The sequence below is a fragment of the Pipra filicauda genome, unplaced genomic scaffold, assembly GCF_003945595.2.
Source record: "Pipra filicauda isolate LSUMZ 115617 unplaced genomic scaffold, ASM394559v2 scaffold11_size5308982_pilon, whole genome shotgun sequence".
Taxonomy (NCBI): Eukaryota; Metazoa; Chordata; class Aves; order Passeriformes; family Pipridae; genus Pipra; species Pipra filicauda.
The window spans coordinates 98,897-112,688 of NW_024103652.1; positions in this window are offsets into that span (position 1 = coordinate 98,897).

Sequence of the window (13,792 nt, forward strand, 5' to 3'; positions counted from 1 at the left end):
TTTGTTTGTTTGCTTGTTATACTTTATTGGTCTTTTAGGGGTGCAATAAACCTGTTGTAGTCTGAACAAATATCTCCTTCTCCAAGTGGTACTTATGGCCCCATTTGCCAATGGTAGAGCCTTAAAGATTCCGAAAGAGTATCATATAAGCTGAAACATTTCTAAAGAGAGAAATGAACCAAACCCCTTTGTTTTTAAAAGCCCTAAACAAACAAACTACGATCATTAACATTAGTTATTGAACTTCATAGTTCTTTATAAAGAAACTGTGACTACAGAACACACCTTATGAACAATCCTGAAACATACACTCTTTCAATACTCTCTGCCTCACAGACATACACACACATAAGAAAAAAATCAAAAACAAATACTTGCATACACAAAGCTTGTCCTTTCCATACAGACCATATTTGATTAATGAGGCCAGCTCACATTAGTCACAGTTCTTTCAAGAAAAACTTTGATACAGGCCATCTGTTGGAGTGAAAGACTGCATATACAGGCTAAAGCTTTAAGCAAAGTATCCAGAGAGAGATAAAGAACACAAAAGCAGGCTGTCTTATGACTTAGTTCCTCTAATTTGCTAAAAAGTGCTTTGACATCAATAAAAGCAAAACCAGGGTGACATGTCCTCCACTGTTTCTCAGATAAACCTTAAATTCAGATCCTGCATTGTTCTCCCACATATTCAATAAAATGGACGCATTATGAATTTGGGGGGTTTTGTTTTGTTTTAAGTACAGTGTTAAAGGTATGCAATCTCTGTTAAAAAAAGACTGGAAATCTCCAGCTTTAGGCCATTATTTTTTTCCAAGTCAGTAAACATTGTGCATAGGAGTCACCTTCCTGCTTTCCTGTATCAGGCACTCTTCATACAAGTCATGATCCATATAGCATGATCCGTATAGCCATGTCCAGATTGCTGTGAACACTGCTGTGAACCCTCCTGTCACCTTATAGTGAGAAGCCTGCTCATCTTGCTTTGCTATGAACTAGAAAAATTGCTCCACATGTGGCAGTTTAGGGAGGGTGGAAAGGGAAGGGACATGTGAACTTTTTATGTGGACCAGGTTCTCTGATTTTCTATATTGGACCTTCTGTAAGACAGACTCACAGAACTCCATCTGCAGAGTCAACAGTGCACATGTGGATGTCCAGGAGGGAGATCAATAAGCCAGAGTTTTCAGGCTTTGATACATAAGAGGTGGAATGTTACCAGTTACCCTAAAGACATCCTTACAGCTGTAAAAATTGTTCAGAGAATTTGGCTTTAAGAGTACTTGTGTACAAAGTATAAATGTAGAGAGTAAACACATATTGGATTTTTTCCCTTTCAATCCCCAAAAGTTCTGCAAATAGCTTGTGACTTTTCAATTGGAATTACTCTGAGTATTCTTATCTAAAATTCTGCCATAATCAGGTCATTTTGAAATGCTAGATAGTTTGGTTGTGAATGTACACAGAGGACACAAGGGTAAGGTTCTTTTCTGTCTTAAACTTATTAGCTCTTGAAATCAGGCTCATAATTTTTCTGTGAACATTTCTTAATCAGTGAAAATTCTGATTAGTACAATATTTTGGAAAACAAGTGTGAAAATAATGTGAACACACTGTATAGATTGTTCATGTCGATTTTGATGCTTACTGTCCTACGGCATTGTTTCTGTATCACATGATCATAGTTTACTGTGGAAATGCTTCTTTTTTTTTTTCTCCTGCCTTCCAGCTGCTAGTGCCTGCAGTGAAATGCTTGCTTGTCATCCTTGACATATTTTGTTCAAACAAAGAACACCTTAAACCGCCTTTAGGGTGTATTTGTTACATGGGACAGTTGGTAGAACAAAAAGGAAAATTGGTTGGAAAGAAATAGTGTTTTTAAGTGGGCTGAAGAATTAGGCATTAAGTATAAGATTTCCCAACATTTTCAAAGTAATATTTCATGGAAAGTACATAGCAATAATCAAATTTGAAGAGAGAGGGAAAAAAAAGAACAAAAAGCAAAAGCTGTCTAAGCAAAAGCTGTGGCTTGGGTAGCTAGGAGGATTTAGAGAATCAACGAGACCTGTAAAGGTCACAAATCCTTTAAACAAATGGTGGGCATACCTTGTCAACTGTATAAATACAACCTCGTTTTCTGGTTGTTTCTTCCACTCATAAGTTAATTTTTTAGTTTTTATGTCTTGCATCTTAGTAAAACAAAAAAAAACATGTATTACTTCTTTTATTTTTCTTCATTGTTTTTCCTTCTTTCTCCTCAGGCATTTACTGATACACTACTTTTATCAAGGAGAGTAACAAGGGACAAAAGTGTTAAACTTGACACAATTATTTAGCATGAGATTCTTAATTAAGTGCTCCTCCAACATTCCTAGCAATGTTGGAAATGAGCTAAGGCTGATTCAGAAAGGAGACTTTATCTAGATAGATTACACCACTACACCATCTCAGGCACGATAGCAAATTTTTAACATCTCCACTGTGTTTCGAAAACATGTAAATACCTTCTGACCAAAAATAGAGAGAGGTCAGTGCAGACACCTGTTTCAGTTTTATGCCAGAAGGAGAATATTGAATGCAATCCCTGCTGCTGAAATGAACTGTATTCTTCTGTGTTCATGCTATGTTCCCTTTGCTTTCCTCTTTGCCTCCTTCATACCCTGTTAAATCCTGTATCCTCATATACATTTATCAATCCCAATCCACATCTTAGTGAATTTCCTGAACTCATCTGACAACTGCTTTCCCAAGACCAAGTCTACAATGTATTCAGATAAGAATGGATTGGTTCAGAAAACTGTAATAGTTTCATAAAAAAAAAGTTTCTACAAAACTATACATTATATTTCTTGAAAACAAAGTCACAGTATGTAAGAGTAGAGACACAGTATGCTTTGCTTTATTACATTTCCCATGTGGAAAGACAAACTATCATACTCTACAATAGAAATGGACAAGTGATTTGCACCTCCTGGGTACTTGATACTGAGATTAGTTCAGTTAGTTAGAGCATGGTGCTAATAATGCCAAGGTCATGGGTTTGATTCCTGCCATTCACTTAAGAGTTGGACTTGATGATTGTTGTGGGTCCCTTCCCATAGAATATTCTGTGAAATTTCTGATAACAAAGAGATACATTTTATTTTTATTCCAGTTAAATCTCTTGACAAAACTATAAAATCAAAAGCAAATGATCAAATCAAATTATCTTTTGCAATTTATTTTATGATATTGTGTTAGACTATGACCTCGAAACTCTATGTTTCTATAGGGAAATAATGGCCTTGGTGATGGTAGAATATTTTATCAAATAACAATAGTACTAGTGTTTATCACCACTGTGTGCTCACCATGACTTGATTTGGCTTTTATAGCTGTTCGGTACTGTTATAATGAACCTATAACCCCAGATATCTTATCTATATCAGAATATATTATGTTCTTGGATTAAATTGCATCTGCCAGACAGCTGTCCATTTACAATTAATAAGGTAATTCAGTAACTGTTAGATATTACTCTCCTTCGGGCTCTTGTTCCTTCCATTGATCTCTCAGGGGAAAATAGTCAGAAAACTAACTAGTTGAGAATTCTCCCTATAAAAGTGTTTGTAGTGGTGGAAGCTGCCAGTGAAAAAATTTAATGAGAATGCCTCATTCACCACCGATCTCCATGTGGGATTATTGCACTGGACAGACTTCTAGTTACTTGTATAATTTAAATTAACCTCAGAAAGAGGGTAACACAGAGGAAAGAAAACCCTCCTTCCATATGCCTTCATAATAAACACTTTGTAGGGAAACCTAAGGCTGTGATATCTAAAATGACCTTGTCTTCATCATTATTTCCTTTGGGAATGATCAACGTACTTAATAGTCGGTTCCTAGGAGGTGTTTATTTGGTCATAAATGCCCATGGAACTATTCAGATTCATGAAAGTTCAATGGTTCTGTAGATTGTTCATTTATGAAGCACCAAATTGTGCATATATATTCTCTTGATATTTTCTTTATAACAGAACAAGTCATAACACAAAGAAATTGTGAAATCAGAGATGTGACATCTGTTTCTTGAAAAACAAAGTACAAGTCCACAATCTGTACACAAAGTACGATGCACAAGTACAAACACAGAAGTTTTTTAACAAGGATGTAAAAATTCTTTACATGGAGAGACCAGGAAATAGTAAGAGTCAGAATGCATTGTCTGCTTCCAATCAAATAGACACAGCATTGGAAAGAAGCGCTAGAAGCTGATGTCTCTGTAAAAAGTCAAGAGGTATCATCTATGTACTCAGGGTTACTCTTGGGCAGTATTTTGCTGTTTCTACTTGTTTGTCCTTTTTTCTCTTTTAAACACTAACATATATTATTGATGAAAGATGTGAAAAATTTGTTTCTTCATTTCATCCCATCAATTCAGTTTGCCATTTGAGGTAAAAGTGCATCCGGGGTGAAAAAAAATACCCTCTCAATAAAAGTATACGATAGTCTTTCATGGTAATTCAGGAGATCTACAATTCATATTAAACTTTTCATATTAAACTTTTCCATTTACAGTTTTGTTTCCATGAGTTCATAAAAGGAAACAGTTTGCATTATGCAAGCACAACTATTAGGTCCTTTTATGCCACTAAAAACAATGATGCCCATATAATCAAGGCCATTATAAGCCAAACTATGAACATGAGTAATAGTGTCTCTGAATCTCATTGGAATGCATAGTCAGTTGCCTTCTTTGCAGTAAAAAAAATATTCTGTAAAGGGAAGAATCTACAATAAGAGGGTAGATTTAAACTGCAGTTTAGTCTTCAAAAAATCTAACGACCTTTGGGAAATGTTGCAAGACTGATCTCTTTCTGCAGGCATTTCCTGATTCATAAATCTATTTTAATTATGGTCCATGGGCAAAAGTGCAAAATTGGCCTTGATCCACAGCAGTGCTCACTGCTGTCACTTTGGGAGGTTCATGGAAAGATCAAGGATAGTAACTGTAGCAACTAAATATTTAGTCATTATTATTCTTTCAGTACCCTATGGTTACACTCAGCATCATTAATAAGTGAATGTGCTCATTGTTAACTTACTGTTTCTGGTCCTTATTCTTTCTATATCTTTTTCTCTCTCCTTAGGGAACTTTGCCTCTTCTTCTTTCAGAAACTGCCTTTTTCCATCCTTTATTGGATTTTTCTAACACTGTTGGTGAAAGCTGTGCTACTAAACTGATCTGCAGCAGAATTAATACAGTTGTTTAATAGTGATAATAAAATGTTGTTAATTGGTCTGATCTCTTTCTGGAATAAATAGAATATAATAATAATTCACCATTTTAAGAGTGTACTATAGAAATGTCTGTAAAAAGGCTTTCTATAGACCAAAGCTGATACTTTATGTGCAATGAGTTACCTATTGATCCTTGTGGATAGTATTTTTTTAAATAAACGGTAAATCTAAATGTATGCAGTGAGCCACATAAATACGTCACATATTTTTGCCTGATGAAAACAATAGATTTAACAATGCTATTTCCTAAAGTTGTTTAAAAGGTTTTGTGAATAAGTGATCTTTACCAACCATAGAAAGTTTACCAAGTGCAAATTAATGTGCTCTATCCAGCAACCCTGGGTGTATGTTCAGACTGGGGAGCAGGAGGCTAGAGAGAAGCACTGAGAAAAGGAATATGGGCATCCTGGTTGATGCAAAGTTGAATAACACTCAGCAGTGTTCTGGAAGTCAGGAGGGCCAACCGTGTCCTGGGAGGCAGCACAAAGCATCATCAGCTGGTTGAGGCAGGGAATTGTCCTACTCTACCCTGCACTGTTGCAGCCTCACCTTGAGTCCTGTGTGCAGTTTTGGGGGTCACAATATAAGAAAGATACAACGTTATTAGAGAGCATGCAAAGGAGGCCTATGAAGATGATGAAGAATCTAGAGGAGAAACCATATGAGGAGGGGCAAAGGTCACTTGACTTGTTCAGCCTGGAGAAATGGAGACTGAGGGGAGACCACATAGCTGTCTACAGCTTCCTTAGAAGGGGAAAGGAGGGAGCAGGTACCGATCTCTTCTCTGTGGTGACCAGTGACAGAACCTGAGGGAATGGCATGAAACTGTCTCAGGGGGCATTCAGGTTAGATATTAGGAAAAAGTTCTTCCCCCAGAGGGTGGTCAGGTACTGGAATGGGGTCACCATGGAAAAGTCATGTCACCAAGCCTGACAGAGTTTGTTTGTAAAGCACTCTCAGGCATATGGTATATAACCAGTCCTGGCTAACCAGGGAGGTCCCAGATGACTGGAAGTTGGCCAATATGATAGCCATCCCTAAGAAGTGCTGGAAGGAGGATCTGGGAAACTACAGGCCTATCAACCTAACCTCGGTACCCAGCAAGGTTATGGAACAGATCACCTAGAGGGTGATCACATGGCACCTACAGGATGACCGGGAAACTAGATCCAGGCAGCACGGATTTAGGAGGGGCAGGTCCTGTCTGACCAACCTGATTCTCCTTTGATGATCTGTTAACCACACCACCCTCGTGGATGAGGGGAAGGCTGTCCAGTCTACCTAGACTTCAGCAAAGCCTTTGACATTGCCTCCCACAGCATACTCCTGGAAAAACTGTCAGCCCACGACTTGGACAGGTGCACTCTTGACTGGGTTAAGAGCTGGTTGGATGGCATCATGGCTTGTATCAGGAATGGTTTGGCCAGCAGGACTAGGGAAGTGATTCTTCCCCTGTACTCGGCACTGGTGAGATCACACCTCAAGTACTGTGCCCAATTCTGGCCCCTTCAATTGTGGTCTATGAAAAATCTTTCTCTGTGAAGAATTCTGAGTTTTATAGTTAAGTCTACTTACTTGGCATTTTAGAACCAAATGAGTGGACAGTTTTCCTTATGTGTCATATTTGTAAATCTCAGAGAAGGCACTCCTCATTTTTTTCCAAATAAAGCAGATTGAAATCCAACAGGAACAGCCTGAAACTTCTCATTTTATTTCATTTTCATTAAAACTGTTGCCTTTAGACACAAGAGTCAAGAAATAAAGGCATATTCCAGCAGTAAAATTCTTTTCAACTTTTAAATTCAGAAAGTTATAAAAAAGTCAAACTGAAAGTCAAGTCTGTTGTAATGGTAGGTATCAGACAGAAAAAAATCAATGCATTTGCATATATGTTTATGTATACTGTCACAGTTTTTTGACTTGTATTTCTTTATGTACCTTGTAAACAAGTTAACAAACAACTATAAGTCATAAAAAAGACATTAAATGAACTTTGTGACAATCTTCTTACTGTATTATTGTGCTCCAGTCTGATAATAATTTCTTTCCCTGGTTTGTGTTTGTTCTGGTTTTGCCTGGGGTAGAGTTAATTTTGTTCACAATAGCTATTATGGGTCTAAGTTTTGGATTTGTGATGAAAACAATGTTAAAAATACAGGGATATTTTTGTTATTGCTGAGCAGTTCATGCACAGAGTCAAGGCCTTTTCCACTTTTCACCTCACCCCACCAGTTGGGGGTGCTCAAGGAACTGAGAGGGGACACAGTCGGGACAGATGACCCCAAGTTACAAAAGAGATACGCCACACCATGTGACATATGCTCATCATACAAAGTTGAGGGAAGAAGAAGGGAGTGGAGGTGTTCAGAGTGATGATGTTTGACTTCCCAAGTAACTGTTATGTTTACTGGAGCCCTGCTGTCCTGGGGATGCCTGAACACCTGCCTGCCCATGAGAAGTGAATGAATCACTTGTTTTGCTTTGCTTGCATGTGTGCCTTTTTCTTTCCCTATTAAGCTGTCTTTATCTCAGCCCCGGAGTTTTGTCCCTTTTACCCTGATGTTTTTCTGCCCCACCCCACCAGGGGTGAGTGAGTGAGCAGCTCTGTGGGGTGGAGCTGCCATCCGGGGTAAAACCACAAAAGTTTTTGCTTTGTTTTGTTTTGTTTTTTTTTTTGCTGTAGTATGCTTCCATAAATAATCTGAAATAGAAAAGCGACAGTGCATATTAATTACATTTAATATATGTGAAAGTAGGATCACAAAATTACATATATTAGATATTAAATTAATTCAGATTCCTTTTTCCAAGACAGGGGCATATCAATATAATTAGTGAGTCCTATTGTGGTACTCAGGTAAAGACATTTCAAATTTATTTTAAGACTCCCTTTCTGTAGAGTCTAAAGTAAATTAAGTCTTATAGACACACATCTTAACTTTACATCTTCTTCTTGTTTCCATTCTATTTAATTGAATAGTTATTTTCACTTAACCTTAAAGTAAGATCTAAGTAGAAATGTATTTCCTTGTGAACTTCCTTTCAGATCCTGTGAAGGGCTCCAGCCCTTATAGCTCCAGTTTTTGTATCACATGTTGCCATATTTTCATGAATTACAGTGAAATAATAATTTTGGAGTTATTTTTGTGCCTTTCCAGATAATATCCTCTGTCCAGAAGAAAACTAAAATACAGGTTTTTAATATTGCATTACTTAGGGGGTTTGTGTGTTCTATCCATTTCTTTGGGAAGCAAGGCTCAGTACCTTGCATGAGCAGATGTTTATTAACTGCATTTTTGTATTTGATGATTTCAATGACTTATTCTTTGAATGATACACGTGTAGTAAAAGGTTGTTCCCTGATAACTTTTGGATTGTAGGTCTTCTGATGCTATTACTCAGTCTGAAATGTAACCCATTCTTTGAAGAAAATTGAAACTATTGATTAAATACATAATTGCTGAATTTGAACTAATATATCAAAAAATAACAGTATCATGAGTTAATGGGACCGATATTCCAGTCTTTCTTATGGTGAATGTAATACTCAATTTAACATCAGTAAGAATGTAAATACTGGTTTCCTGATTTTTTGGTGTTTGTTCTTGCAAACATATAGTAAAATTATTTGGTAATTTCTCAGTACGCTTCCATGTTAGAGATTGCTTTAAAAAAGTGATACTGATAACGTTCTGTTGCCCTTGAGCGCTCACATATACCTTCCTGATGATTGTGTGAAAACTATATATACAATGCAGGTGTGAGCACAAAAAATATTCCTTGCAGGATACACCAATTTAAATCCATTATCCTGCATTGCATCTCCCAGATCGTATGCACTTCCTAATTTTTTTAACTTTATTTTTGGGTTATAAAAAAGACATTCTAAAATTGCATAGCAGATCATAAAAATTACTTCCTATTAACTATAAGAAATGTTCATTACATTTGATGCCTAAAATTGGAAGAAAAAACTCACCAGGCAATACTAGTGTAGATAAGATATAGAGTAGCTCTTTTAATGAAGGCCTTCATGGTGCATGGAGTATAAAGCGCACACCATGTCCAGGGCTTCTCAATTTTAAAGTACAATCCATTCAAGTTGAGAACTATCAGCCTCCAGATCCTCCCCTGAATTGCTCCCTGGAATTGAGTCAGAGGTCATAAGAGCCCTTTCTTCCTCATCTTCCTCCGCCTCCTTCCACCACACATTTTCTTTGGAGCTTCTCCAAGGTTCCGAGCCTCCAAAGTTGCTTTGGGTACAATGATATCTTTTTGTTCCAGTCTAGGGTGCATATGTTCTTAAACAGGATGTGTTTTCTAGAGCACTTAACTGAAAAGAACCTAAACTAACCCGCAGAATTTAGAAAATTCAATATGAAGTGTGTGAATAGAGTTTGGTAAATGTCAACTGCTGTTCTAAAATGTGAGAAACTACACAGCTGTACTAAAAATCCATATCTACTACACAGTTACATTAAAATCTACAAGAAGCTAAAAATCCTAAAAATCCTAAGGTATCAAGTTGCTTTTATGAAATCCCTAAGCTTTCCTGATAACATTTCATCATATGAAATGCAAGCAGTTTTCTGTACTTACATTTTGTTTATGAATTTTTCTATTCAGATCTTGCTAATGCTCTCATTTTAATAATAACAAGATTTGGATTCCTTCTCAGTGAATTTACCCTTTTCTTTGCCCAATCTGCATATGACAGATTAAAGGAATTTCTTTGAAATTACAAGAAAGGGAACATAATATTCCTCACCCAAGGATTAAAGAAATGTGCAAGTTCCATTTGAGGGGAAAAAAGAAGGTACCACCTAACCAGGATCTCAAACCTATGATCAAAACACAGTAAATATACTTACTACTACACGCCTGTGAAGTAAAGAAATATTTTGAATCTTGTTGTATGGATGTTTCTATTCCAATACCAAGATTTTGCACATCAAATATTTAGTCTTCAACAGGATTTGGACATTCCAGGAGTGAGAAAAGATTTTTCAGAAATGAGTTACGGGTACATGATTGTTGTGATGCTACGACAGTTCTCCTTGTGGTTTAGGAAAAGATCTTAGGAGAAGCACAAGGATTGCTATGTGTCAGATGCTACTGACATTTCATATATTTCTAAACAACACTCAAACCAGGCATAAATGCATCTACGTACTTAATCCTCATAGACGGTTAGCCAGACCTGATAATGACTATCAGTTCAGTCATCTCTTCTGTTCTTGTACTTAAATATTTTTTTGTATGATAAAAGATTTGTATGCAGTGTCTTATTTGAAATTTCAACAGAGTTGACAGAGTAAACAGTGGCTATTGCTTTGTGATGGTGTCAGCTAGATTAAGGAAAACTGAATTCGTCTTCTAAGGTTACCTGTATGTATCATGGAAAAGAGAAATGTGTGTTGACTAAAGAAAATACCAGTCTTGGTTATTCTGTAAATCATGCCCTTATCATTGCTCAACATGTAGTTTGTAAATAGCTGAAAATAATATACTCTGATTCTCCCTTTCATTGAACTTTGCTGCAATCTTAAAATGCATCAGGATTTTACTCAGAATCATTCATTCGAGCAACTGCAATTCACTCTTCACATGTATTGTGCAGAGTGCTTGTCAGAGTGTTGTAAATGATGTTCCATATACTTCCATCCCACTTGAAAATGTAACAAAGAAACATATATAAAAAAATCAGCTTTTCACTGAAAGTAATTCTGATACTTCTTAACAGAAAAGGCTTTATTTGGCTTTCTACCACGTTTTCACTGTCCGGCTTGGTAGTCAGACATAAATTAGAGGCTTTATGAGAAAAAGAAGCCTCACCCATATTAATCTTAAGGCCTACTCTACTAGACATGTGCGAAAGACATGTGCGAAAGACTGGAGTCTGCAGTCTGGATGATAAAACCACTGCTCCAAATGAGATATTTCTGTGCAATAGAAAAATTCTCCTTACTTCATTATATAAACAGTTCTCCTCCCCTTTCCTACTCTTCCCTCCCCTCTCCTTTCCTCTTCCCCTTCCTGTAAACCAACATAAATGAGTGGAGAGGATTGAAGCTCGTTCCTAAGAACCTGAAGTCGAGTTCAGGTTCAATTCCTTTAACACTTGGACTAACATATTAAATGAATCTTAAACATGGAACCCTGTCATAATTACATGAAGTACAAAGTATACTGTGTTCTATAAGTCTACTTTGCATGTTTTGCTGTGTTTCTAGCAGCAACTTACATCTAGACTATTAAGAAATATGATTACAGTAGTAATTTTATGATCCATTGAACCAATTGAAGATAAATATATGGGCAATATCATGTGTTTTATGTCTTAGTTTATGGTATTGATATAAAGCCTCTTGAAGATAAAAAATTGTACCAGAAGTATATCTTTTAGTTTCTTATGACTATCCTCTACATTAAAAATTATACCACTGAAACTTTATTATACACAAAAAAGACTGGAACTTAGTAACGTATGTCAGACAAAGTACAGTCTATCACAACTTGCTTCATACTAACATGTACACCAATGGAATGATAACCATGACCTGTATCCTCTGGGGTTCTTTGTGATTTTCACGGGGTCTTTCATGAGGAGGGTTATAAAATTATGAAATGGATATAAAGTAATTTCTCCAAGTATTTTGCAGAACCAAAATAAATACAAACTTCATTTAGAAAAGAAACTTTCATCCACGCTCAGTGAGAATGATCCCACCAGAGTGGTTGTCCCTGAAAGTATTGAAGAAGAGACTGGATGTGGCATCTAGTGCTATGGTCTAGTAGACAAGTCGGTGTTAGGTCAAAGGTTGGACTCGATGATCTCAGGTCTTTTCCAATCTAGCTGATTCTGTGATTCTGTGTGCAGTATTCTGCTGCCTTAAAAAACGGATCCTTATTGTGATTTCTAGCCAAATAATTTTGTCAAATTCTGATACAAAAATTAATGTCTTTTTAAAATTTATCTCTTCCCAAGGCTAGAAGTTGGGTGTCTATTTCCATAATGATGGGAAAAAAAGTCTGATCAAACATTTCAGAATTCAAGACTTTAAGAAAACCTCATATAAGCAATGTCAATTTGTTACTTTTTCAATTTTCACTCTGTCCACTTACAGACTGACTAGCCAGTTAGACACATGTGGATGCTGATTCTTGGCTTCGATAAGCTGTCTGCATAATCTAACATCATCATTCTGACACAAGTTAGGACCATAAAACTACCTTGGAAAACAAACAAAACACAGATAACACCACAGCAATCATAAAGTAGCAATAAAAATCACTCAACAAGACTATAAGTCTGAAATTCCTAAAAATTACTGATGTCCCCAGAAAAGAACTAGCAAAGAAAAGAGCACATATGTTCAGCACATAATTAGTTGAATAGTTTGTTAAAAAATTATATTTCTATTCTTTTCTGATGGATTTTCTCCTTAGAAGTGAAACTCTTTGTGCCTTTTTATTCTAGGAAAGGAAAAATAAAGTTTGAAAATATCTCACTTCTTTCTTGAGGTATTTACTAAAGTTGGAGATACACAACCTGTTTTTTTTTCTTCCCCCCTTATTTATTGATGACTTATTGACTTATTGATGACCTAGTAGCATAGTTTTCTGGCGAGTTCTGCAGGCCTCAAAACTTTGAAGTCTGACATTCTTGAAATTAATATTGACATTTTCTGCTTTGAATATAGATAAGATAGTACATACTTATATAGTGGCTACCAAATCATAGTGCTCTAAAGAAAGCTTGAAAAGGCTTGGTAAACAAAAAATCTGTATGGCCATTGGTTTCTGTGCAACTCTGTATTTCAGAAAAAATACTGTAATCTAGACTTTAAATATTACTATATTAATGCTAAATACAAGTGATCCAGATTATTGCAGGTGGCAACTCAGAGAGAAGGACTGTAATCATAGTTATAATTATGCATAATGATATGCAGACTGCTGCCTTAATAAACAGCTCCCTCATTGTGCAAATAGGGCAAAAAACACTTTTGTCTCCTTTGGGACAGACAGAATTTCATCTTGAATGGGTCCTTTGAGAAACACTTGGGAGATATGTAAATAAATACTGGACCATTTATTTGCCAATGTGGACATTATGCTCTTTTTTTCTTACCAAAATTAATGCCATTGCATAGTCTCCTTGAGAACATGAAATAACAGGAAAGATAATTTGTCTAGTCCCAAGGTGACTTTTCAAACACTGCTAAAAAGAACCCCAACGTGTTGTAGGGATAAGGAGGCATAATGAGGCAGAGAAGCCAAATGAAACTCATCCCACACAACACAGCATGTTTGATTTAGAAAGTGAATTTTCACCTTTGCTGTCAGAGAATCTGCTCACGGGAAAACAGTGTGCTGAATTTTTAGATCTTTTCTCTCTCCTACTTGAATGCAAGCAGGTCTTTTATCATAAAACATTTTCCTTTGGGAAAGATGAAATGTATCTTTATTGTAATATCAATGTATCAATGTTGCAGTGGTTCTAATGCCT